Raw genomic sequence first — 23,858 nt, forward strand, 5'->3', positions numbered from 1 at the left:
GACATGGCCAAAGGCCTCAATTGTTGTCAAATGGCCTGGATAGAGGTGTTAAAAAGGTGGAATACAGATAGTGTCAATGTTTAAGCGTGTGCCCCGGGGCTATGCTGGGCTTGAAGTACACAGGGATGCAATGTTTCTTAAAGATCCTTCTGAGTTTTTCCGACGCTCCAGTTACATACGGGATGACTAGATTTCTCCTAGTGTTCTGCTTCTCCCCAGTTTGTTTCCCTGACCTTGCGGAGGTTTTAACCAAGACCCAGTCTGGGTAGCCACAAGCTTTCAAAGCCCTCCTGAGATGTCACGGTAGCACTCTCCTAGTCATGCGCTAGGATTTGTATAGTTGGTCTCTGCTTACCAGAGAGGCTGTCGGGTAAATTCAGTGTGGTATTCTGCTTAACAGAGTGCTGCCATGGATTAGTCAGGTCTGCTCATGATTCTCTGATGTTGTTTGAGTTTGTCTGAGTTATTCCCGCCTTCAGGAAGCTGTGAGAGCTTTCCAGAACATGGGTAGGGGCTAGGCAAATGAACAGCGTGAATACGGATACCGCCCTGGCCAGTTGCAAGGGAGGGCAGTCCTGTGGCATGCTGGGAGTGGCATTTATGTTCTGCGAGCACATGGGCTCAGCGTCTTTCCTGGGAGAGGACTGAACAGCTGGGCTGGAGGCAGGCTGCCTCGCCTGGCGCCGGCTGCCATGAGGCCCCAGGTGGGTGGACCTGAGGGCCTCAAGCCAGTCAGGACGTCAATACTGCTTAACTAAGAGATCAGCTAGATGTCTTCAGTGTGAAAAGTTCTCATTTTGGAGTATCCTACTACAATTCCCCATCCCTATCCCCAGCTCGACAAGAAAACTCCAAAAACAAACATGCCCTAGTCCGGTCATTGAAGGCAAGGAGCGTTTGCGCGCGTGTGTATTTGGCTGAAGAAATACACTGTGCCTGGCTGCGGGGCGAAGTCAAGGGAAACCGGGGCAAACACGCCAGCGTCCCTCGCAAGGGTGGCGTTGCATCTGTGTTCTTTTGTCTTTAGACTCTTTTGGTTGCTACCATGTCAGCCGGATATTGCAGAGTCCTAAGAACCCCCAGCTCGTGTTCCAGTGGGTGGTGGTGTGAGTCAAAAGGCAGATAGCGGTCTGTGTGGGTAGGTTTCCTGGAGACCTCCATGCCCAAGTCAGCCCCTTCCTTGCCTTGTAAGACGCCGTCCAAAAGGGGGCATTTGCTATTCAGTGCCTCTTCCCGTGTACACTTGATGTATTTGTCCACTGACTTTATGGGTTCACTAAAAGCTTGTGGGGTGCTGATGCTCTAATCTTGACCCAAGTAGAATCCACATGCCTTTACAAACGGCTTGGTCTTTTCCCCATGGAACAATTCAAGTCTCAAGGGTCAGCAATGAATGCACCTGGTCAGGCTTTAGTTCTTTTTGGCTGTCAAGAGACTTACCTCCTTTCAGATGTTTCCCACAATCTCAACAGCCTCTGCCAAGTGTATGCAAGTGAAAAGGCCGATGGCATCATGGGACGTGATTGTTTCTTCCGGCTCCAACTTCAGTCTACATTCCTTGTTGACACATTCTTTAGCATTCTTCCAAATGGTGCATTATCTTGCCAGTTGAGGGTGTTAGAATGGTAGGCAGATACTTAGAAACGCTGTGTGTGACAGAGTTGATTCTTTGGGAATCAGTGGTTGAAATGCCTGAACCTTGTTGCTTGATACTGCTGTATCCCGCGAGCGAGTTAAAGCAGGAGGCCGGAGCCTGTTGGGATGCCGAGGAATATTTCCACAGTCGTCACTAAGGCAAGACATCTAAGGAGCTTTTGATAAGGACCTGGGGCCCTGTGGTATTTTGTCAAGGGCGCAAAGAAGGAGATTGCGTTGGCCGGGAATCGAACCCGGGTCAACTGCTTGGAAGGCAGCTATGCTCACCACTATACCACCAACGCAAGGCTGTGCGCCAGGCATCCTGCTACCTCTATACAATTAAGGCCACACATGACATTGACTCACGGACCCCCTCCAGCGCAAGGTCCATTCGCTGCCGTACCAAGTGACCACTAGGAAGATCAGCTAGAAATATTTCCCCATTCGTGGAGAGAAAGGAAGCCAAGCCAGTAGATACGGTAAAGGTGTGATTGTGCAGTGCGCATGAAGGAACTGGAGATACAAGTTTTGCAAAGGCCTTTCACTCGGGCAAAAGGGACACGGAATGTGTCCCACGCCCAACGTGGGGCTCGAACCCACGACCCTGAGATTAAGAGTCTCATGCTCTACCGACTGAGCTAGCCGGGCTACAGCGCTTTTGCTCTTCAAGGCCTCTCACAGCCACCTGAGTCCGCAGACTTTTTGATAGCTTTCGACATAATTCCTTTGGCTAAACTCAATGCGCTTCCAAGTACTACTCTGTTCACTTGCTGTCAGGGCGCTACATCACCATTTTTGCTGTGACTTTGGAGGATCACAACAAAATGCGCTGGCTGATTCCAAACCCTTTTCTCTCTGTGCAAAACATCAAGCCGTAGCCTCCCACATAACATCTGCCAAGTCATTCATTTGCCCTTTCCGGCCGAGGCGGCATCAAGCAATACCTCAACCGAGAAGGTCAAATGCAAAGTGTACGGCGCTGGCTTAGCATGCAAGGTGTCACGTGCTCTTCCCAGTTCCCTTCGATAGCTCAGCTGGTAGAGCGGAGGACTGTAGAGACAAAGCAGCAATCCTTAGGTCGCTGGTTCAATTCCGGCTCGAAGGCAGAGCTTTTTACCCCGCGTCTCTGCCTTTTAGAAAGAAGGCAATCTCTTATCACTACAAATGTGCAATTGGGAAGCTTTTTAGGCACCTTCAGTTCATCTTTCATGTCTCCTTTGGGCCAGCTCAAGCACGCTTGTCGTGTGGTCTCTGTGGCACAATCGGTTAGCGCGTTCGGCTGTTAACCGAAAGGTTGGTGGTTCAAGCCCACCCAGGGACGCTCGTGCTTTCTCTTTACCTTAGCAGGGCCCGCTGCCAAGTCTCACCCTAACCTAAGAAGACAAATAGCGTCCTTTGGCTTGTCTCACACGGCTGACGATTAACCATTCACTCGAGACATTCCTTGAAAACGGACTAGAATAATGTCGCAATCAATTGCTCTTCTTCTGGAATGTTCAAGATCTTTCATAGGTTAGTCAAGCCACTTCTTCGCTTCCGCTGAGTCTCAGGAACAAACCCCAGCATTTCTATTCACACCTGAACACCAGGGGATGTGTGAGAATTGTGGAAGCACCTTTTTTCACCTTACATGATCCCATTGTTGGTGTCAGGAAGCCTGCATAGCTAAAAGTGCCTAGATTGACATGGCCAAAGGCCTCAATTGTTGTCAAATGGCCTGGATAGAGGTGTTAAAAAGGTGGAATACAGATAGTGTCAATGTTTAAGCGTGTGCCCCGGGGCTATGCTGGGCTTGAAGTACACAGGGATGCAATGTTTCTTAAAGATCCTTCTGAGTTTTTCCGACGCTCCAGTTACATACGGGATGACTAGATTTCTCCTAGTGTTCTGCTTCTCCCCAGTTTGTTTCCCTGACCTTGCGGAGGTTTTAACCAAGACCCAGTCTGGGTAGCCACAAGCTTTCAAAGCCCTCCTGAGATGTCACGGTAGCACTCTCCTAGTCATGCGCTAGGATTTGTATAGTTGGTCTCTGCTTACCAGAGAGGCTGTCGGGTAAATTCAGTGTGGTATTCTGCTTAACAGAGTGCTGCCATGGATTAGTCAGGTCTGCTCATGATTCTCTGATGTTGTTTGAGTTTGTCTGAGTTATTCCCGCCTTCAGGAAGCTGTGAGAGCTTTCCAGAACATGGGTAGGGGCTAGGCAAATGAACAGCGTGAATACGGATACCGCCCTGGCCAGTTGCAAGGGAGGGCAGTCCTGTGGCATGCTGGGAGTGGCATTTATGTTCTGCGAGCACATGGGCTCAGCGTCTTTCCTGGGAGAGGACTGAACAGCTGGGCTGGAGGCAGGATGCCTCGCCTGGCGCCGGCTGCCATGAGGCCCCAGGTGGGTGGACCTGAGGGCCTCAAGCCAGTCAGGACGTCAATACTGCTTAACTAAGAGATCAGCTAGATGTCTTCAGTGTGAAAAGTTCTCATTTTGGAGTATCCTACTACAATTCCCCATCCCTATCCCCAGCTCGACAAGAAAACTCCAAAAACAAACATGCCCTAGTCCGGTCATTGAAGGCAAGGAGAGTTTGCGCGCGTGTGTATTTGGCTGAAGAAATACACTGTGCCTGGCTGCGGGGCGAAGTCAAGGGAAACCGGGGCAAACACGCCAGCGTCCCTCGCAAGGGTGGCGTTGCATCTGTGTTCTTTTGTCTTTAGACTCTTTTGGTTGCTACCATGTCAGCCGGATATTGCAGAGTCCTAAGAACCCCCAGCTCGTGTTCCAGTGGGTGGTGGTGTGAGTCAAAAGGCAGATAGCGGTCTGTGTGGGTAGGTTTCCTGGAGACCTCCATGCCCAAGTCAGCCCCTTCCTTGCCTTGTAAGACGCCGTCCAAAAGGGGGCATTTGCTATTCAGTGCCTCTTCCCGTGTACACTTGATGTATTTGTCCACTGACTTTATGGGTTCACTAAAAGCTTGTGGGGTGCTGATGCTCTAATCTTGACCCAAGTAGAATCCACATGCCTTTACAAACGGCTTGGTCTTTTCCCCATGGAACAATTCAAGGCTCAAGGGTCAGCAATGAATGCACTTGGTCAGGCTTTAGTTCTTTTTGGCTGTCAAGAGACTTACCTCCTTTCAGATGTTTCCCACAATCTCAACAGCCTCTGCCAAGTGTATGCAAGTGAAAAGGCCGATGGCATCATGGGACGTGATTGTTTCTTCCGGCTCCAACTTCAGTCTACATTCCTTGTTGACACATTCTTTAGCATTCTTCCAAATGGTGCATTATCTTGCCAGTTGAGGGTGTTAGAATGGTAGGCAGATACTTAGAAACGCTGTGTGTGACAGAGTTGATTCTTTGGGAATCAGTGGTTGAAATGCCTGAACCTTGTTGCTTGATACTGCTGTACCCCGCGAGCGAGTTAAAGCAGGAGGCCGGAGCCTGTTGGGATGCCGAGGAATATTTCCACAGTCGTCACTAAGGCAAGACATCTAAGGAGCTTTTGATAAGGACCTGGGGCCCTGTGGTATTTTGTCAAGGGCGCAAAGAAGGAGATTGCGTTGGCCGGGAATCGAACCCGGGTCAACTGCTTGGAAGGCAGCTATGCTCACCACTATACCACCAACGCAAGGCTGTGTGCCAGGCATCCTGCTACCTCTATACAATTAAGGCCACACATGACATTGACTCACGGACCCCCTCCAGCGCAAGGTCCATTCGCTGCCGTACCAAGTGACCACTAGGAAGATCAGCTAGAAATATTTCCCCATTCGTGGAGAGAAAGGAAGCCAAGCCAGTAGATACGGTAAAGGTGTGATTGTGCAGTGCGCATGAAGGAACTGGAGATACAAGTTTTGCAAAGGCCTTTCACTCGGGCAAAAGGGACACGGAATGTGTCCCACGCCCAACGTGGGGCTCGAACCCACGACCCTGAGATTAAGAGTCTCATGCTCTACCGACTGAGCTAGCCGGGCTACAGCACTTTTGCTCTTCAAGGCCTCTCACAGCCACCTGAGTCCGCAGACTTTTTGATAGCTTTCGACATAATTCCTTTGGCTAAACTCAATGCGCTTCCAAGTACTACTCTGTTCACTTGCTGTCAGGGCGCTACATCACCATTTTTGCTGTGACTTTGGAGGATCACAACAAAATGCGCTGGCTGATTCCAAACCCTTTTCTCTCTGTGCAAAACATCAAGCCGTAGCCTCCCACATAACATCTGCCAAGTCATTCATTTGCCCTTTCCGGCCGAGGCGGCATCAAGCAATACCTCAACCGAGAAGGTCAAATGCAAAGTGTACGGCGCTGGCTTAGCATGCAAGGTGTCACGTGCTCTTCCCAGTTCCCTTCGATAGCTCAGCTGGTAGAGCGGAGGACTGTAGAGACAAAGCAGCAATCCTTAGGTCGCTGGTTCAATTCCGGCTCGAAGGCAGAGCTTTTTACCCCGCGTCTCTGCCTTTTAGAAAGAAGGCAATCTCTTATCACTACAAATGTGCAATTGGGAAGCTTTTTAGGCACCTTCAGTTCATCTTTCATGTCTCCTTTGGGCCAGCTCAAGCACGCTTGTCGTGTGGTCTCTGTGGCGCAATCGGTTAGCGCGTTCGGCTGTTAACCGAAAGGTTGGTGGTTCAAGCCCACCCAGGGACGCTCGTGCTTTCTCTTTACCTTAGCAGGGCCCGCTGCCAAGTCTCACCCTAACCTAAGAAGACAAATAGCGTCCTTTGGCTTGTCTCACACGGCTGACGATTAACCATTCACTCGAGACATTCCTTGAAAACGGACTAGAATAATGTCGCCATCAATTGCTCTTCTTCTGGAATGTTCAAGATCTTTCATAGGTTAGTCAAGCCACTTCTTCGCTTCCGCTGAGTCTCAGGAACAAACCCCAGCATTTCTATTCACACCTGAACACCAGGGGATGTGTGAGAATTGTGGAAGCACCTTTTTTCACCTTACATGATCCCATTGTTGGTGTCAGGAAGCCTGCATAGCTAAAAGTGCCTAGATTGACATGGCCAAAGGCCTCAATTGTTGTCAAATGGCCTGAATAGAGGTGTTAAAAAGGTGGAATACAGATAGTGTCAATGTTTAAGCGTGTGCCCCGGGGCTATGCTGGGCTTGAAGTACACAGGGATGCAATGTTTCTTAAAGATCCTTCTGAGTTTTTCCGACGCTCCAGTTACATACGGGATGACTAGATTTCTCCTAGTGTTCTGCTTCTCCCCAGTTTGTTTCCCTGACCTTGCGGAGGTTTTAACCAAGACCCAGTCTGGGTAGCCACAAGCTTTCAAAGCCCTCCTGAGATGTCACGGTAGCACTCTCCTAGTCATGCGCTAGGATTTGTATAGTTGGCCTCTGCTTACCAGAGAGGCTGTCGGGTAAATTCAGTGTGGTATTCTGCTTAACAGAGTGCTGCCATGGATTAGTCAGGTCTGATCATGATTCTCTGATGTTGTTTGAGTTTGTCTGAGTTATTCCCGCCTTCAGGAAGCTGTGAGAGCTTTCCAGAACATGGGTAGGGGCTAGGCAAATGAACAGCGTGAATACGGATACCGCCCTGGCCAGTTGCAAGGGAGGGCAGTCCTGTGGCATGCTGGGAGTGGCATTTATGTTCTGCGAGCACATGGGCTCAGCGTCTTTCCTGGGAGAGGACTGAACAGCTGGGCTGGAGGCAGGCTGCCTCGCCTGGCGCCGGCTGCCATGAGGCCCCAGGTGGGTGGACCTGAGGGCCTCAAGCCAGTCAGGACGTCAATACTGCTTAACTAAGAGATCAGCTAGATGTCTTCAGTGTGAAAAGTTCTCATTTTGGAGTATCCTACTACAATTCCCCATCCCTATCCCCAGCTCGACAAGAAAACTCCAAAAACAAACATGCCCTAGTCCGGTCATTGAAGGCAAGGAGCGTTTGCGCGCGTGTGTATTTGGCTGAAGAAATACACTGTGCCTGGCTGCGGGGCGAAGTCAAGGGAAACCGGGGCAAACACGCCAGCGTCCCTCGCAAGGGTGGCGTTGCATCTGTGTTCTTTTGTCTTTAGACTCTTTTGGTTGCTACCATGTCAGCCGGATATTGCAGAGTCCTAAGAACCCCCAGCTCGTGTTCCAGTGGGTGGTGGTGTGAGTCAAAAGGCAGATAGCGGTCTGTGTGGGTAGGTTTCCTGGAGACCTCCATGCCCAAGTCAGCCCCTTCCTTGCCTTGTAAGACGCCGTCCAAAAGGGGGCATTTGCTATTCAGTGCCTCTTCCCGTGTACACTTGATGTATTTGTCCACTGACTTTATGGGTTCACTAAAAGCTTGTGGGGTGCTGATGCTCTAATCTTGACCCAAGTAGAATCCACATGCCTTTACAAACGGCTTGGTCTTTTCCCCATGGAACAATTCAAGGCTCAAGGGTCAGCAATGAATGCACTTGGTCAGGCTTTAGTTCTTTTTGGCTGTCAAGAGACTTACCTCCTTTCAGATGTTTCCCACAATCTCAACAGCCTCTGCCAAGTGTATGCAAGTGAAAAGGCCGATGGCATCATGGGACGTGATTGTTTCTTCCGGCTCCAACTTCAGTCTACATTCCTTGTTGACACATTCTTTAGCATTCTTCCAAATGGTGCATTATCTTGCCAGTTGAGGGTGTTAGAATGGTAGGCAGATACTTAGAAACGCTGTGTGTGACAGAGTTGATTCTTTGGGAATCAGTGGTTGAAATGCCTGAACCTTGTTGCTTGATACTGCTGTACCCCGCGAGCGAGTTAAAGCAGGAGGCCGGAGCCTGTTGGGATGCCGAGGAATATTTCCACAGTCGTCACTAAGGCAAGACATCTAAGGAGCTTTTGATAAGGACCTGGGGCCCTGTGGTATTTTGTCAAGGGCGCAAAGAAGGAGATTGCGTTGGCCGGGAATCGAACCCGGGTCAACTGCTTGGAAGGCAGCTATGCTCACCACTATACCACCAACGCAAGGCTGTGCGCCAGGCATCCTGCTACCTCTATACAATTAAGGCCACACATGACATTGACTCACGGACCCCCTCCAGCGCAAGGTCCATTCGCTGCCGTACCAAGTGACCACTAGGAAGATCAGCTAGAAATATTTCCCCATTCGTGGAGAGAAAGGAAGCCAAGCCAGTAGATACGGTAAAGGTGTGATTGTGCAGTGCGCATGAAGGAACTGGAGATACAAGTTTTGCAAAGGCCTTTCACTCGGGCAAAAGGGACACGGAATGTGTCCCACGCCCAACGTGGGGCTCGAACCCACGACCCTGAGATTAAGAGTCTCATGCTCTACCGACTGAGCTAGCCGGGCTACAGCACTTTTGCTCTTCAAGGCCTCTCACAGCCACCTGAGTCCGCAGACTTTTTGATAGCTTTCGACATAATTCCTTTGGCTAAACGCAATGCGCTTCCAAGTACTACTCTGTTCACTTGCTGTCAGGGCGCTACATCACCATTTTTGCTGTGACTTTGGAGGATCACAACAAAATGCGCTGGCTGATTCCAAACCCTTTTCTCTCTGTGCAAAACATCAAGCCGTAGCCTCCCACATAACATCTGCCAAGTCATTCATTTGCCCTTTCCGGCCGAGGCGGCATCAAGCAATACCTCAACCGAGAAGGTCAAATGCAAAGTGTACGGCGCTGGCTTAGCATGCAAGGTGTCACGTGCTCTTCCCAGTTCCCTTCGATAGCTCAGCTGGTAGAGTGGAGGACTGTAGAGACAAAGCAGCAATCCTTAGGTCGCTGGTTCAATTCCGGCTCGAAGGCAGAGCTTTTTACCCCGCGTCTCTGCCTTTTAGAAAGAAGGCAATCTCTTATCACTACAAATGTGCAATTGGGAAGCTTTTTAGGCACCTTCAGTTCATCTTTCATGTCTCCTTTGGGCCAGCTCAAGCACGCTTGTCGTGTGGTCTCTGTGGCGCAATCGGTTAGCGCGTTCGGCTGTTAACCGAAAGGTTGGTGGTTCAAGCCCACCCAGGGACGCTCGTGCTTTCTCTTTACCTTAGCAGGGCCCGCTGCCAAGTCTCACCCTAACCTAAGAAGACAAATAGCGTCCTTTGGCTTGTCTCACAGGGCTGACGATTAACCATTCACTCGAGACATTCCTTGAAAACGGACTAGAATAATGTCGCAATCAATTGCTCTTCTTCTGGAATGTTCAAGATCTTTCATAGGTTAGTCAAGCCACTTCTTCGCTTCCGCTGAGTCTCAGGAACAAACCCCAGCATTTCTATTCACACCTGAACACCAGGGGATGTGTGAGAATTGTGGAAGCACCTTTTTTCACCTTACATGATCCCATTGTTGGTGTCAGGAAGCCTGCATAGCTAAAAGTGCCTAGATTGACATGGCCAAAGGCCTCAATTGTTGTCAAATGGCCTGGATAGAGGTGTTAAAAAGGTGGAATACAGATAGTGTCAATGTTTAAGCGTGTGCCCCGGGGCTATGCTGGGCTTGAAGTACACAGGGATGCAATGTTTCTTAAAGATCCTTCTGAGTTTTTCCGACGCTCCAGTTACATACGGGATGACTAGATTTCTCCTAGTGTTCTGCTTCTCCCCAGTTTGTTTCCCTGACCTTGCGGAGGTTTTAACCAAGACCCAGTCTGGGTAGCCACAAGCTTTCAAAGCCCTCCTGAGATGTCACGGTAGCACTCTCCTAGTCATGCGCTAGGATTTGTATAGTTGGTCTCTGCTTACCAGAGAGGCTGTCGGGTAAATTCAGTGTGGTATTCTGCTTAACAGAGTGCTGCCATGGATTAGTCAGGTCTGCTCATGATTCTCTGATGTTGTTTGAGTTTGTCTGAGTTATTCCCGCCTTCAGGAAGCTGTGAGAGCTTTCCAGAACATGGGTAGGGGCTAGGCAAATGAACAGCGTGAATACGGATACCGCCCTGGCCAGTTGCAAGGGAGGGCAGTCCTGTGGCATGCTGGGAGTGGCATTTATGTTCTGCGAGCACATGGGCTCAGCGTCTTTCCTGGGAGAGGACTGAACAGCTGGGCTGGAGGCAGGCTGCCTCGCCTGGCGCCGGCTGCCATGAGGCCCCAGGTGGGTGGACCTGAGGGCCTCAAGCCAGTCAGGACGTCAATACTGCTTAACTAAGAGATCAGCTAGATGTCTTCAGTGTGAAAAGTTCTCATTTTGGAGTATCCTACTACAATTCCCCATCCCTATCCCCAGCTCGACAAGAAAACTCCAAAAACAAACATGCCCTAGTCCGGTCATTGAAGGCAAGGAGCGTTTGCGCGCGTGTGTATTTGGCTGAAGAAATACACTGTGCCTGGCTGCGGGGCGAAGTCAAGGGAAACCGGGGCAAACACGCCAGCGTCCCTCGCAAGGGTGGCGTTGCATCTGTGTTCTTTTGTCTTTAGACTCTTTTGGTTGCTACCATGTCAGCCGGATATTGCAGAGTCCTAAGAACCCCCAGCTCGTGTTCCAGTGGGTGGTGGTGTGAGTCAAAAGGCAGATAGCGGTCTGTGTGGGTAGGTTTCCTGGAGACCTCCATGCCCAAGTCAGCCCCTTCCTTGCCTTGTAAGACGCCGTCCAAAAGGGGGCATTTGCTATTCAGTGCCTCTTCCCGTGTACACTTGATGTATTTGTCCACTGACTTTATGGGTTCACTAAAAGCTTGTGGGGTGCTGATGCTCTAATCTTGACCCAAGTAGAATCCACATGCCTTTACAAACGGCTTGGTCTTTTCCCCATGGAACAATTCAAGTCTCAAGGGTCAGCAATGAATGCACCTGGTCAGGCTTTAGTTCTTTTTGGCTGTCAAGAGACTTACCTCCTTTCAGATGTTTCCCACAATCTCAACAGCCTCTGCCAAGTGTATGCAAGTGAAAAGGCCGATGGCATCATGGGACGTGATTGTTTCTTCCGGCTCCAACTTCAGTCTACATTCCTTGTTGACACATTCTTTAGCATTCTTCCAAATGGTGCATTATCTTGCCAGTTGAGGGTGTTAGAATGGTAGGCAGATACTTAGAAACGCTGTGTGTGACAGAGTTGATTCTTTGGGAATCAGTGGTTGAAATGCCTGAACCTTGTTGCTTGATACTGCTGTATCCCGCGAGCGAGTTAAAGCAGGAGGCCGGAGCCTGTTGGGATGCCGAGGAATATTTCCACAGTCGTCACTAAGGCAAGACATCTAAGGAGCTTTTGATAAGGACCTGGGGCCCTGTGGTATTTTGTCAAGGGCGCAAAGAAGGAGATTGCGTTGGCCGGGAATCGAACCCGGGTCAACTGCTTGGAAGGCAGCTATGCTCACCACTATACCACCAACGCAAGGCTGTGCGCCAGGCATCCTGCTACCTCTATACAATTAAGGCCACACATGACATTGACTCACGGACCCCCTCCAGCGCAAGGTCCATTCGCTGCCGTACCAAGTGACCACTAGGAAGATCAGCTAGAAATATTTCCCCATTCGTGGAGAGAAAGGAAGCCAAGCCAGTAGATACGGTAAAGGTGTGATTGTGCAGTGCGCATGAAGGAACTGGAGATACAAGTTTTGCAAAGGCCTTTCACTCGGGCAAAAGGGACACGGAATGTGTCCCACGCCCAACGTGGGGCTCGAACCCACGACCCTGAGATTAAGAGTCTCATGCTCTACCGACTGAGCTAGCCGGGCTACAGCGCTTTTGCTCTTCAAGGCCTCTCACAGCCACCTGAGTCCGCAGACTTTTTGATAGCTTTCGACATAATTCCTTTGGCTAAACTCAATGCGCTTCCAAGTACTACTCTGTTCACTTGCTGTCAGGGCGCTACATCACCATTTTTGCTGTGACTTTGGAGGATCACAACAAAATGCGCTGGCTGATTCCAAACCCTTTTCTCTCTGTGCAAAACATCAAGCCGTAGCCTCCCACATAACATCTGCCAAGTCATTCATTTGCCCTTTCCGGCCGAGGCGGCATCAAGCAATACCTCAACCGAGAAGGTCAAATGCAAAGTGTACGGCGCTGGCTTAGCATGCAAGGTGTCACGTGCTCTTCCCAGTTCCCTTCGATAGCTCAGCTGGTAGAGCGGAGGACTGTAGAGACAAAGCAGCAATCCTTAGGTCGCTGGTTCAATTCCGGCTCGAAGGCAGAGCTTTTTACCCCGCGTCTCTGCCTTTTAGAAAGAAGGCAATCTCTTATCACTACAAATGTGCAATTGGGAAGCTTTTTAGGCACCTTCAGTTCATCTTTCATGTCTCCTTTGGGCCAGCTCAAGCACGCTTGTCGTGTGGTCTCTGTGGCACAATCGGTTAGCGCGTTCGGCTGTTAACCGAAAGGTTGGTGGTTCAAGCCCACCCAGGGACGCTCGTGCTTTCTCTTTACCTTAGCAGGGCCCGCTGCCAAGTCTCACCCTAACCTAAGAAGACAAATAGCGTCCTTTGGCTTGTCTCACACGGCTGACGATTAACCATTCACTCGAGACATTCCTTGAAAACGGACTAGAATAATGTCGCAATCAATTGCTCTTCTTCTGGAATGTTCAAGATCTTTCATAGGTTAGTCAAGCCACTTCTTCGCTTCCGCTGAGTCTCAGGAACAAACCCCAGCATTTCTATTCACACCTGAACACCAGGGGATGTGTGAGAATTGTGGAAGCACCTTTTTTCACCTTACATGATCCCATTGTTGGTGTCAGGAAGCCTGCATAGCTAAAAGTGCCTAGATTGACATGGCCAAAGGCCTCAATTGTTGTCAAATGGCCTGGATAGAGGTGTTAAAAAGGTGGAATACAGATAGTGTCAATGTTTAAGCGTGTGCCCCGGGGCTATGCTGGGCTTGAAGTACACAGGGATGCAATGTTTCTTAAAGATCCTTCTGAGTTTTTCCGACGCTCCAGTTACATACGGGATGACTAGATTTCTCCTAGTGTTCTGCTTCTCCCCAGTTTGTTTCCCTGACCTTGCGGAGGTTTTAACCAAGACCCAGTCTGGGTAGCCACAAGCTTTCAAAGCCCTCCTGAGATGTCACGGTAGCACTCTCCTAGTCATGCGCTAGGATTTGTATAGTTGGTCTCTGCTTACCAGAGAGGCTGTCGGGTAAATTCAGTGTGGTATTCTGCTTAACAGAGTGCTGCCATGGATTAGTCAGGTCTGATCATGATTCTCTGATGTTGTTTGAGTTTGTCTGAGTTATTCCCGCCTTCAGGAAGCTGTGAGAGCTTTCCAGAACATGGGTAGGGGCTAGGCAAATGAACAGCGTGAATACGGATACCGCCCTGGCCAGTTGCAAGGGAGGGCAGTCCTGTGGCATGCTGGGAGTGGCATTTATGTTCTGCGAGCACATGGGCTCAGCGTCTTTCCTGGGAGAGGACTGAACAGCTGGGCTGGAGGCAGGCTGCCTCGCCTGGCGCCGGCTGCCATGAGGCCCCAGGTGGGTGGACCTGAGGGCCTCAAGCCAGTCAGGACGTCAATACTGCTTAACTAAGAGATCAGCTAGATGTCTTCAGTGTGAAAAGTTCTCATTTTGGAGTATCCTACTACAATTCCCCATCCCTATCCCCAGCTCGACAAGAAAACTCCAAAAACAAACATGCCCTAGTCCGGTCATTGAAGGCAAGGAGAGTTTGCGCGCGTGTGTATTTGGCTGAAGAAATACACTGTGCCTGGCTGCGGGGCGAAGTCAAGGGAAACCGGGGCAAACACGCCAGCGTCCCTCGCAAGGGTGGCGTTGCATCTGTGTTCTTTTGTCTTTAGACTCTTTTGGTTGCTACCATGTCAGCCGGATATTGCAGAGTCCTAAGAACCCCCAGCTCGTGTTCCAGTGGGTGGTGGTGTGAGTCAAAAGGCAGATAGCGGTCTGTGTGGGTAGGTTTCCTGGAGACCTCCATGCCCAAGTCAGCCCCTTCCTTGCCTTGTAAGACGCCGTCCAAAAGGGGGCATTTGCTATTCAGTGCCTCTTCCCGTGTACACTTGATGTATTTGTCCACTGACTTTATGGGTTCACTAAAAGCTTGTGGGGTGCTGATGCTCTAATCTTGACCCAAGTAGAATCCACATGCCTTTACAAACGGCTTGGTCTTTTCCCCATGGAACAATTCAAGGCTCAAGGGTCAGCAATGAATGCACTTGGTCAGGCTTTAGTTCTTTTTGGCTGTCAAGAGACTTACCTCCTTTCAGATGTTTCCCACAATCTCAACAGCCTCTGCCAAGTGTATGCAAGTGAAAAGGCCGATGGCATCATGGGACGTGATTGTTTCTTCCGGCTCCAACTTCAGTCTACATTCCTTGTTGACACATTCTTTAGCATTCTTCCAAATGGTGCATTATCTTGCCAGTTGAGGGTGTTAGAATGGTAGGCAGATACTTAGAAACGCTGTGTGTGACAGAGTTGATTCTTTGGGAATCAGTGGTTGAAATGCCTGAACCTTGTTGCTTGATACTGCTGTACCCCGCGAGCGAGTTAAAGCAGGAGGCCGGAGCCTGTTGGGATGCCGAGGAATATTTCCACAGTCGTCACTAAGGCAAGACATCTAAGGAGCTTTTGATAAGGACCTGGGGCCCTGTGGTATTTTGTCAAGGGCGCAAAGAAGGAGATTGCGTTGGCCGGGAATCGAACCCGGGTCAACTGCTTGGAAGGCAGCTATGCTCACCACTATACCACCAACGCAAGGCTGTGTGCCAGGCATCCTGCTACCTCTATACAATTAAGGCCACACATGACATTGACTCACGGACCCCCTCCAGCGCAAGGTCCATTCGCTGCCGTACCAAGTGACCACTAGGAAGATCAGCTAGAAATATTTCCCCATTCGTGGAGAGAAAGGAAGCCAAGCCAGTAGATACGGTAAAGGTGTGATTGTGCAGTGCGCATGAAGGAACTGGAGATACAAGTTTTGCAAAGGCCTTTCACTCGGGCAAAAGGGACACAGAATGTGTCCCACGCCCAACGTGGGGCTCGAACCCACGACCCTGAGATTAAGAGTCTCATGCTCTACCGACTGAGCTAGCCGGGCTACAGCACTTTTGCTCTTCAAGGCCTCTCACAGCCACCTGAGTCCGCAGACTTTTTGATAGCTTTCGACATAATTCCTTTGGCTAAACTCAATGCGCTTCCAAGTACTACTCTGTTCACTTGCTGTCAGGGCGCTACATCACCATTTTTGCTGTGACTTTGGAGGATCACAACAAAATGCGCTGGCTGATTCCAAACCCTTTTCTCTCTGTGCAAAACATCAAGCCGTAGCCTCCCACATAACATCTGCCAAGTCATTCATTTGCCCTTTCCGGCCGAGGCGGCATCAAGCAATACCTCAACCGAGAAGGTCAAATGCAAAGTGTACGGCGCTGGCTTAGCATGCAAGGTGTCACGTGCTCTTCCCAGTTCCCTTCGATAGCTCAGCTGGTAGAGCGGAGGACTGTAGAGACAAAGCAGCAATCCTTAGGTCGCTGGTTCAATTCCGGCTCGAAGGCAGAGCTTTTTACCCCGCGTCTCTGCCTTTTAGAAAGAAGGCAATCTCTTATCACTACAAATGTGCAATTGGGAAGCTTTTTAGGCACCTTCAGTTCATCTTTCATGTCTCCTTTGGGCCAGCTCAAGCACGCTTGTCGTGTGGTCTCTGTGGCGCAATCGGTTAGCGCGTTCGGCTGTTAACCGAAAGGTTGGTGGTTCAAGCCCACCCAGGGACGCTCGTGCTTTCTCTTTACCTTAGCAGGGCCCGCTGCCAAGTCTCACCCTAACCTAAGAAGACAAATAGCGTCCTTTGGCTTGTCTCACACGGCTGACGATTAACCATTCACTCGAGACATTCCTTGAAAACGGACTAGAATAATGTCGCAATCAATTGCTCTTCTTCTGGAATGTTCAAGATCTTTCATAGGTTAGTCAAGCCACTTCTTCGCTTCCGCTGAGTCTCAGGAACAAACCCCAGCATTTCTATTCACACCTGAACACCAGGGGATGTGTGAGAATTGTGGAAGCACCTTTTTTCACCTTACATGATCCCATTGTTGGTGTCAGGAAGCCTGCATAGCTAAAAGTGCCTAGATTGACATGGCCAAAGGCCTCAATTGTTGTCAAATGGCCTGAATAGAGGTGTTAAAAAGGTGGAATACAGATAGTGTCAATGTTTAAGCGTGTGCCCCGGGGCTATGCTGGGCTTGAAGTACACAGGGATGCAATGTTTCTTAAAGATCCTTCTGAGTTTTTCCGACGCTCCAGTTACATACGGGATGACTAGATTTCTCCTAGTGTTCTGCTTCTCCCCAGTTTGTTTCCCTGACCTTGCGGAGGTTTTAACCAAGACCCAGTCTGGGTAGCCACAAGCTTTCAAAGCCCTCCTGAGATGTCACGGTAGCACTCTCCTAGTCATGCGCTAGGATTTGTATAGTTGGTCTCTGCTTACCAGAGAGGCTGTCGGGTAAATTCAGTGTGGTATTCTGCTTAACAGAGTGCTGCCATGGATTAGTCAGGTCTGATCATGATTCTCTGATGTTGTTTGAGTTTGTCTGAGTTATTCCCGCCTTCAGGAAGCTGTGAGAGCTTTCCAGAACATGGGTAGGGGCTAGGCAAATGAACAGCGTGAATACGGATACCGCCCTGGCCAGTTGCAAGGGAGGGCAGTCCTGTGGCATGCTGGGAGTGGCATTTATGTTCTGCGAGCACATGGGCTCAGCGTCTTTCCTGGGAGAGGACTGAACAGCTGGGCTGGAGGCAGGCTGCCTCGCCTGGCGCCGGCTGCCATGAGGCCCCAGGTGGGTGGACCTGAGGGCCTCAAGCCAGTCAGGACGTCAATACTGCTTAACTAAGAGATCAGCTAGATGTCTTCAGTGTGAAAAGTTCTCATTTTGGAGTATCCTACTACAATTCCCCATCCCTATCCCCAGCTCGACAAGAAAACTCCAAAAACAAACATGCCCTAGTCCGGTCATTGAAGGCAAGGAGCGTTTGCGCGCGTGTGTATTTGGCTGAAGAAATACACTGTGCCTGGCTGCGGGGCGAAGTCAAGGGAAACCGGGGCAAACACGCCAGCGTCCCTCGCAAGGGTGGCGTTGCATCTGTGTTCTTTTGTCTTTAGACTCTTTTGGTTGCTACCATGTCAGCCGGATATTGCAGAGTCCTAAGAACCCCCAGCTCGTGTTCCAGTGGGTGGTGGTGTGAGTCAAAAGGCAGATAGCGGTCTGTGTGGGTAGGTTTCCTGGAGACCTCCATGCCCAAGTCAGCCCCTTCCTTGCCTTGTAAGACGCCGTCCAAAAGGGGGCATTTGCTATTCAGTGCCTCTTCCCGTGTACACTTGATGTATTTGTCCACTGACTTTATGGGTTCACTAAAAGCTTGTGGGGTGCTGATGCTCTAATCTTGACCCAAGTAGAATCCACATGCCTTTACAAACGGCTTGGTCTTTTCCCCATGGAACAATTCAAGGCTCAAGGGTCAGCAATGAATGCACTTGGTCAGGCTTTAGTTCTTTTTGGCTGTCAAGAGACTTACCTCCTTTCAGATGTTTCCCACAATCTCAACAGCCTCTGCCAAGTGTATGCAAGTGAAAAGGCCGATGGCATCATGGGACGTGATTGTTTCTTCCGGCTCCAACTTCAGTCTACATTCCTTGTTGACACATTCTTTAGCATTCTTCCAAATGGTGCATTATCTTGCCAGTTGAGGGTGTTAGAATGGTAGGCAGATACTTAGAAACGCTGTGTGTGACAGAGTTGATTCTTTGGGAATCAGTGGTTGAAATGCCTGAACCTTGTTGCTTGATACTGCTGTACCCCGCGAGCGAGTTAAAGCAGGAGGCCGGAGCCTGTTGGGATGCCGAGGAATATTTCCACAGTCGTCACTAAGGCAAGACATCTAAGGAGCTTTTGATAAGGACCTGGGGCCCTGTGGTATTTTGTCAAGGGCGCAAAGAAAGAGATTGCGTTGGCCGGGAATCGAACCCGGGTCAACTGCTTGGAAGGCAGCTATGCTCACCATTATACCACCAACGCAAGGCTGTGCGCCAGGCATCCTGCTACCTCTATACAATTAAGGCCACACATGACATTGACTCACGGACCCCCTCCAGCGCAAGGTCCATTCGCTGCCGTACCAAGTGACCACTAGGAAGATCAGCTAGAAATATTTCCCCATTCGTGGAGAGAAAGGAAGCCAAGCCAGTAGATACGGTAAAGGTGTGATTGTGCAGTGCGCATGAAGGAACTGGAGATACAAGTTTTGCAAAGGCCTTTCACTCGGGCAAAAGGGACACGGAATGTGTCCCACGCCCAACGTGGGGCTCGAACCCACGACCCTGAGATTAAGAGTCTCATGCTCTACCGACTGAGCTAGCCGGGCTACAGCACTTTTGCTCTTCAAGGCCTCTCACAGCCTCCTGAGTCCGCAGACTTTTTGATAGCTTTCGACATAATTCCTTTGGCTAAACTCAATGCGCTTCCAAGTACTACTCTGTTCACTTGCTGTCAGGGCGCTACATCACCATTTTTGCTGTGACTTTGGAGGATCACAACAAAATGCGCTGGCTGATTCCAAACCCTTTTCTCTCTGTGCAAAACATCAAGCCGTAGCCTCCCACATAACATCTGCCAAGTCATTCATTTGCCCTTTCCGGCCGAGGCGGCATCAAGCAATACCTCAACCGAGAAGGTCAAATGCAAAGTGTACGGCGCTGGCTTAGCATGCAAGGTGTCACGTGCTCTTCTCAGTTCCCTTCGATAGCTCAGCTGGTAGAGCGGAGGACTGTAGAGACAAAGCAGCAATCCTTAGGTCGCTGGTTCAATTCCGGCTCGAAGGAAGAGCTTTTTACCCCGCGTCTCTGCCTTTTAGAAAGAAGGCAATCTCTTATCACTACAAATGTGCAATTGGGAAGCTTTTTAGGCACCTTCAGTTCATCTTTCATGTCTCCTTTGGGTCAGCTCAAGCGCGCTTGTCGTGTGGTCTCTGTGGCGCAATCGGTTAGCGCGTTCGGCTGTTAACCGAAAGGTTGGTGGTTCAAGCCCACCCAGGGACGCTCGTGCTTTCTCTTTACCTTAGCAGGGCCCGCTGCCAAGTCTCACCCTACCCTAAGAAGACAAATAGCGTCCTTTGGCTTGTCTCACACGGCTGACGATTAACCATTCACTCGAGACATTCCTTGAAAACGGACTAGAATAATGTCGCAATCAATTGCTCTTCTTCTGGAATGTTCAAGATCTTTCATAGGTTAGTCAAGCCACTTCTTCGCTTCCGCTGAGTCTCAGGAACAAACCCCAGCATTTCTATTCACACCTGAACACCAGGGGATGTGTGAGAATTGTGGAAGCACCTTTTTTCACCTTACATGATCCCATTGTTGGTGTCAGGAAGCCTGCATAGCTAAAAGTGCCTAGATTGACATGGCCAAAGGCCTCAATTGTTGTCAAATGGCCTGGATAGAGGTGTTAAAAACGTGGAATACAGATAGTGTCAATGTTTAAGCGTGTGCCCCGGGGCTATGCTGGGCTTGAAGTACACAGGGATGCAATGTTTCTTAAAGATCCTTCTGAGTTTTTCCGACGCTCCAGTTACATACGGGATGACTAGATTTCCCCTAGTGTTCTGCTTCTCCCCAGTTTGTTTCCCTGACCTTGCTGAGGTTTTAACCAAGACCCAGTCTGGGTAGCCACAAGCTTTCAAAGCCCTCCTGAGATGTCACGGTAGCACTCTCCTAGTCATGCGCTAGGATTTGTATAGTTGGTCTCTGCTTACCAGAGAGGCTGTCGGGTAAATTCAGTGTGGTATTCTGCTTAACAGAGTGCTGCCATGGATTAGTCAGGTCTGCTCATGATTCTCTGATGTTGTTTGAGTTTGTCTGAGTTATTCCCGCCTTCAGGAAGCTGTGAGAGCTTTCCAGAACATGGGTAGGGGCTAGGCAAATGAACAGCGTGAATACGGATACCGCCCTGGCCAGTTGCAAGGGAGGGCAGTCCTGTGGCATGCTGGGAGTGGCATTTATGTTCTGCGAGCACATGGGCTCAGCGTCTTTCCTGGGAGAGGACTGAACAGCTGGGCTGGAGGCAGGCTGCCTCGCCTGGCGCCGGCTGCCATGAGGCCCCAGGTGGGTGGACCTGAGGGCCTCAAGCCAGTCAGGACGTCAATACTGCTTAACTAAGAGATCAGCTAGATGTCTTCAGTGTGAAAAGTTCTCATTTTGGAGTATCCTACTACAATTCCCCATCCCTATCCCCAGCTCGACAAGAAAACTCCAAAAACAAACATCCCCTAGTCCGGTCATTGAAGGCAAGGAGCGTTTGCGCGCGTGTGTATTTGGCTGAAGAAATACACTGTGCCTGGCTGCGGGGCGAAGTCAAGGGAAACCGGGGCAAACACGCCAGCGTCCCTCGCAAGGGTGGCGTTGCATCTGTGTTCTTTTGTCTTTAGACTCTTTTGGTTGCTACCATGTCAGCCGGATATTGCAGAGTCCTAAGAACCCCCAGCTCGTGTTCCAGTGGGTGGTGGTGTGAGTCAAAAGGCAGATAGCGGTCTGTGTGGGTAGGTTTCCTGGAGACCTCCATGCCCAAGTCAGCCCCTTCCTTGCCTTGTAAGACGCCGTCCAAAAGGGGGCATTTGCTATTCAGTGCCTCTTCCCGTGTACACTTGATGTATTTGTCCACTGACTTTATGGGTTCACTAAAAGCTTGTGGGGTGCTGATGCTCTAATCTTGACCCAAGTAGAATCCACATGCCTTTACAAACGGCTTGGTCTTTTCCCCATGGAACAATTCAAGGCTCAAGGGTCAGCAATGAATGCACTTGGTCAGGCTTTAGTTCTTTTTGGCTGTCAAGAGACGTACCTCCTTTCAGATGTTTCCCACAATCTCAACAGCCTCTGCCAAGTGTATACAAGTGAAAAGGCCGATGGCATCATGGGACGTGATTGTTTCTTCCGGCTCCAACTTCAGTCTACATTCCTTGTTGACACATTCTTTAGCATTCTTCCAAATGGTGCATTATCTTGCCAGTTGAGGGTGTTAGAATGGTAGGCAGATACTTAGAAACGCTGTGTGTGACAGAGTTGATTCTTTGGGAATCAGTGGTTGAAATGCCTGAACCTTGTTGCTTGATACTGCTGTACCCCGCGAGCGAGTTAAAGCAGGAGGCCGGAGCCTGTTGGGATGCCGAGGAATATTTCCACAGTCGTCACTAAGGCAAGAAATCTAAGGAGCTTTTGATAAGGACCTGGGGCCCTGTGGTTTTTTGTCAAGGGCGCAAAGAAGGAGATTGCGTTGGCCGGGAACCGAACCCGGGTCAACTGCTTGGAAGGCAGCTATGCTCACCACTATACCACCAACGCAAGGCTGTGCGCCAGGCATCCTGCTACCTCTATACAATTAAGGCCACACATGACATTGACTCACGGACCCCCTCCAGCGCAAGGTCCATTCGCTGCCGTACCAAGTGACCACTAGGAAGATCAGCTAGAAATATTTCCCCATTCGTGGAGAGAAAGGAAGCCAAGCCAGTAGATACGGTAAAGGTGTGATTGTGCAGTGCGCATGAAGGAACTGGAGATACAAGTTTTGCAAAGGCCTTTCACTCGGGCAAAAGGGACACGGAATGCGTCCCACGCCCAACGTGGGGCTCGAACCCACGACCCTGAGATTAAGAGTCTCATGCTCTACCGACTGAGCTAGCCGGGCTACAGCACTTTTGCACTTCAAGGCCTCTCACAGCCACCTGAGTCCGCAGACTTTTTGATAGCTTTCGACATAATTCCTTTGGCTAAACTCAATGCGCTTCCAAGTACTACTCTGTTTACTTGCTGTCAGGGCGCTACATCACCATTTTTGCTGTGACTTTGGAGGATCACAACAAAATGCGCTGGCTGATTCCAAACCCTTTTCTCTCTGTGCAAAACATCAAGCCGTAGCCTCCCACATAACATCTGCCAAGTCATTCATTTGCCCTTTCCGGCCGAGGCGGCATCAAGCAATACCTCAACCGAGAAGGTCAAATGCAAAGTGTACGGCGCTGGCTTAGCATGCAAGGTGTCACGTGCTCTTCCCAGTTCCCTTCGATAGCTCAGCTGGTAGAGCGGAGGACTGTAGAGACAAAGCAGCAATCCTTAGGTCGCTGGTTCAATTCCGGCTCGAAGGAAGAGCTTTTTACCCCGCGTCTCTGCCTTTTAGAAAGAAGGCAATCTCTTATCACTACAAATGTGCAATTGGGAAGCTTTTTAGGCACCTTCAGTTCATCTTTCATGTCTCCTTTGGGCCAGCTCAAGCACGCTTGTCGTGTGGTCTCTGTGGCGCAATCGGTTAGCGCGTTCGGCTGTTAACCGAAAGGTTGGTGGTTCAAGCCCACCCAGGGACGCTCGTGCTTTCTCTTTACCTTAGCAGGGCCCGCTGCCAAGTCTCACCCTAACCTAAGAAGACAAATAGCGTCCTTTGGCTTGTCTCACACGGCTGACGATTAACCATTCACTCGAGACATTCCTTGAAAACGGACTAGAATAATGTCGCAATCAATTGCTCTTCTTCTGGAATGTTCAAGATCTTTCATAGGTTAGTCAAGCCACTTCTTCGCTTCCGCTGAGTCTCAGGAACAAACCCCAGCATTTCTATTCACACCTGAACACCAGGGGATGTGTGAGAATTGTGGAAGCACCTTTTTTCACCTTACATGATCCCATTGTTGGTGTCAGGAAGCCTGCATAGCTAAAAGTGCCTAGATTGACATGGCCAAAGGCCTCAATTGTTGTCAAATGGCCTGGATAGAGGTGTTAAAAACGTGGAATACAGATAGTGTCAATGTTTAAGCGTGTGCCCCGGGGCTATGCTGGGCTTGAAGTACACAGGGATGCAATGTTTCTTAAAGATCCTTCTGAGTTTTTCCGACGCTCCAGTTACATACGGGATGACTAGATTTCTCCTAGTGTTCTGCTTCTCCCCAGTTTGTTTCCCTGACCTTGCGGAGGTTTTAACCAAGACCCAGTCTGGGTAGCCACAAGCTTTCAAAGCCCTCCTGAGATGTCACGGTAGCACTCTCCTAGTCATGCGCTAGGATTTGTATAGTTGGTCTCTGCTTACCAGAGAGGCTGTCGGGTAAATTCAGTGTGGTATTCTGCTTAACAGAGTGCTGCCATGGATTAGTCAGGTCTGCTCATGATTCTCTGATGTTGTTTGAGTTTGTCTGAGTTATTCCCACCTTCAGGAAGCTGTGAGAGCTTTCCAGAACATGGGTAGGGGCTAGGCAAATGAACAGCGTGAATACGGATACCGCCCTGGCCAGTTGCAAGGGAGGGCAGTCCTGTGGCATGCTGGGAGTGGCATTTATGTTCTGCGAGCACATG

At 50.0% G+C, this 23,858-nt stretch overlaps 23 non-coding genes across 23 annotated transcripts; 11 read left to right on the forward strand and 12 right to left on the reverse strand.

Moving 5' to 3' along the window:
• Nucleotides 1-1,868: 1,868 nt before the first annotated feature.
• Nucleotides 1,869-1,940, reverse strand: TRNAG-UCC (transfer RNA glycine (anticodon UCC)). Its single transcript has one exon. It is a non-coding gene; the product is annotated as a tRNA-Gly (tRNA).
• Nucleotides 1,941-2,213: 273 nt separating this feature from the next.
• TRNAK-CUU (transfer RNA lysine (anticodon CUU)) lies at nt 2,214-2,286 on the reverse strand. The gene has a single exon. It is a non-coding gene; the product is annotated as a tRNA-Lys (tRNA).
• A 371-nt stretch (nt 2,287-2,657) lies between these two features.
• TRNAY-GUA (transfer RNA tyrosine (anticodon GUA)) lies at nt 2,658-2,743 on the forward strand. Its single transcript is given in 2 exon segments — nt 2,658-2,694; nt 2,708-2,743. It is a non-coding gene; the product is annotated as a tRNA-Tyr (tRNA).
• Nucleotides 2,744-5,188: 2,445 nt separating this feature from the next.
• Nucleotides 5,189-5,260, reverse strand: TRNAG-UCC (transfer RNA glycine (anticodon UCC)). Its single transcript has one exon. It is a non-coding gene; the product is annotated as a tRNA-Gly (tRNA).
• A 273-nt stretch (nt 5,261-5,533) lies between these two features.
• TRNAK-CUU (transfer RNA lysine (anticodon CUU)) lies at nt 5,534-5,606 on the reverse strand. Its single transcript has one exon. It is a non-coding gene; the product is annotated as a tRNA-Lys (tRNA).
• Nucleotides 5,607-5,977: 371 nt separating this feature from the next.
• Nucleotides 5,978-6,063, forward strand: TRNAY-GUA (transfer RNA tyrosine (anticodon GUA)). The gene is given in 2 exon segments: nt 5,978-6,014; nt 6,028-6,063. It is a non-coding gene; the product is annotated as a tRNA-Tyr (tRNA).
• Nucleotides 6,064-6,205: 142 nt separating this feature from the next.
• Nucleotides 6,206-6,279, forward strand: TRNAN-GUU (transfer RNA asparagine (anticodon GUU)). Its single transcript has one exon. It is a non-coding gene; the product is annotated as a tRNA-Asn (tRNA).
• Nucleotides 6,280-8,508: 2,229 nt separating this feature from the next.
• Nucleotides 8,509-8,580, reverse strand: TRNAG-UCC (transfer RNA glycine (anticodon UCC)). Its single transcript has one exon. It is a non-coding gene; the product is annotated as a tRNA-Gly (tRNA).
• Nucleotides 8,581-8,853: 273 nt separating this feature from the next.
• On the reverse strand, nt 8,854-8,926 carry TRNAK-CUU (transfer RNA lysine (anticodon CUU)). Its single transcript has one exon. It is a non-coding gene; the product is annotated as a tRNA-Lys (tRNA).
• A 599-nt stretch (nt 8,927-9,525) lies between these two features.
• Nucleotides 9,526-9,599, forward strand: TRNAN-GUU (transfer RNA asparagine (anticodon GUU)). Its single transcript has one exon. It is a non-coding gene; the product is annotated as a tRNA-Asn (tRNA).
• A 2,229-nt stretch (nt 9,600-11,828) lies between these two features.
• Nucleotides 11,829-11,900, reverse strand: TRNAG-UCC (transfer RNA glycine (anticodon UCC)). The gene has a single exon. It is a non-coding gene; the product is annotated as a tRNA-Gly (tRNA).
• Nucleotides 11,901-12,173: 273 nt separating this feature from the next.
• Nucleotides 12,174-12,246, reverse strand: TRNAK-CUU (transfer RNA lysine (anticodon CUU)). Its single transcript has one exon. It is a non-coding gene; the product is annotated as a tRNA-Lys (tRNA).
• Nucleotides 12,247-12,617: 371 nt separating this feature from the next.
• Nucleotides 12,618-12,703, forward strand: TRNAY-GUA (transfer RNA tyrosine (anticodon GUA)). Its single transcript is given in 2 exon segments — nt 12,618-12,654; nt 12,668-12,703. It is a non-coding gene; the product is annotated as a tRNA-Tyr (tRNA).
• Nucleotides 12,704-15,148: 2,445 nt separating this feature from the next.
• TRNAG-UCC (transfer RNA glycine (anticodon UCC)) lies at nt 15,149-15,220 on the reverse strand. The gene has a single exon. It is a non-coding gene; the product is annotated as a tRNA-Gly (tRNA).
• Nucleotides 15,221-15,493: 273 nt separating this feature from the next.
• Nucleotides 15,494-15,566, reverse strand: TRNAK-CUU (transfer RNA lysine (anticodon CUU)). Its single transcript has one exon. It is a non-coding gene; the product is annotated as a tRNA-Lys (tRNA).
• A 371-nt stretch (nt 15,567-15,937) lies between these two features.
• On the forward strand, nt 15,938-16,023 carry TRNAY-GUA (transfer RNA tyrosine (anticodon GUA)). Its single transcript is given in 2 exon segments — nt 15,938-15,974; nt 15,988-16,023. It is a non-coding gene; the product is annotated as a tRNA-Tyr (tRNA).
• Nucleotides 16,024-16,165: 142 nt separating this feature from the next.
• On the forward strand, nt 16,166-16,239 carry TRNAN-GUU (transfer RNA asparagine (anticodon GUU)). Its single transcript has one exon. It is a non-coding gene; the product is annotated as a tRNA-Asn (tRNA).
• A 2,574-nt stretch (nt 16,240-18,813) lies between these two features.
• Nucleotides 18,814-18,886, reverse strand: TRNAK-CUU (transfer RNA lysine (anticodon CUU)). Its single transcript has one exon. It is a non-coding gene; the product is annotated as a tRNA-Lys (tRNA).
• Nucleotides 18,887-19,257: 371 nt separating this feature from the next.
• Nucleotides 19,258-19,343, forward strand: TRNAY-GUA (transfer RNA tyrosine (anticodon GUA)). The gene is given in 2 exon segments: nt 19,258-19,294; nt 19,308-19,343. It is a non-coding gene; the product is annotated as a tRNA-Tyr (tRNA).
• Nucleotides 19,344-19,485: 142 nt separating this feature from the next.
• On the forward strand, nt 19,486-19,559 carry TRNAN-GUU (transfer RNA asparagine (anticodon GUU)). The gene has a single exon. It is a non-coding gene; the product is annotated as a tRNA-Asn (tRNA).
• Nucleotides 19,560-22,133: 2,574 nt separating this feature from the next.
• Nucleotides 22,134-22,206, reverse strand: TRNAK-CUU (transfer RNA lysine (anticodon CUU)). Its single transcript has one exon. It is a non-coding gene; the product is annotated as a tRNA-Lys (tRNA).
• Nucleotides 22,207-22,577: 371 nt separating this feature from the next.
• Nucleotides 22,578-22,663, forward strand: TRNAY-GUA (transfer RNA tyrosine (anticodon GUA)). The gene is given in 2 exon segments: nt 22,578-22,614; nt 22,628-22,663. It is a non-coding gene; the product is annotated as a tRNA-Tyr (tRNA).
• A 142-nt stretch (nt 22,664-22,805) lies between these two features.
• TRNAN-GUU (transfer RNA asparagine (anticodon GUU)) lies at nt 22,806-22,879 on the forward strand. The gene has a single exon. It is a non-coding gene; the product is annotated as a tRNA-Asn (tRNA).
• Nucleotides 22,880-23,858: the final 979 nt, after the last annotated feature.

This window comes from Staurois parvus, unplaced genomic scaffold (genome assembly GCF_062004578.1).
Source record: "Staurois parvus isolate SC_StPar_1 unplaced genomic scaffold, SC_StPar_1.0 ptg002181l, whole genome shotgun sequence".
Classification (NCBI taxonomy): Eukaryota; Metazoa; Chordata; class Amphibia; order Anura; family Ranidae; genus Staurois; species Staurois parvus.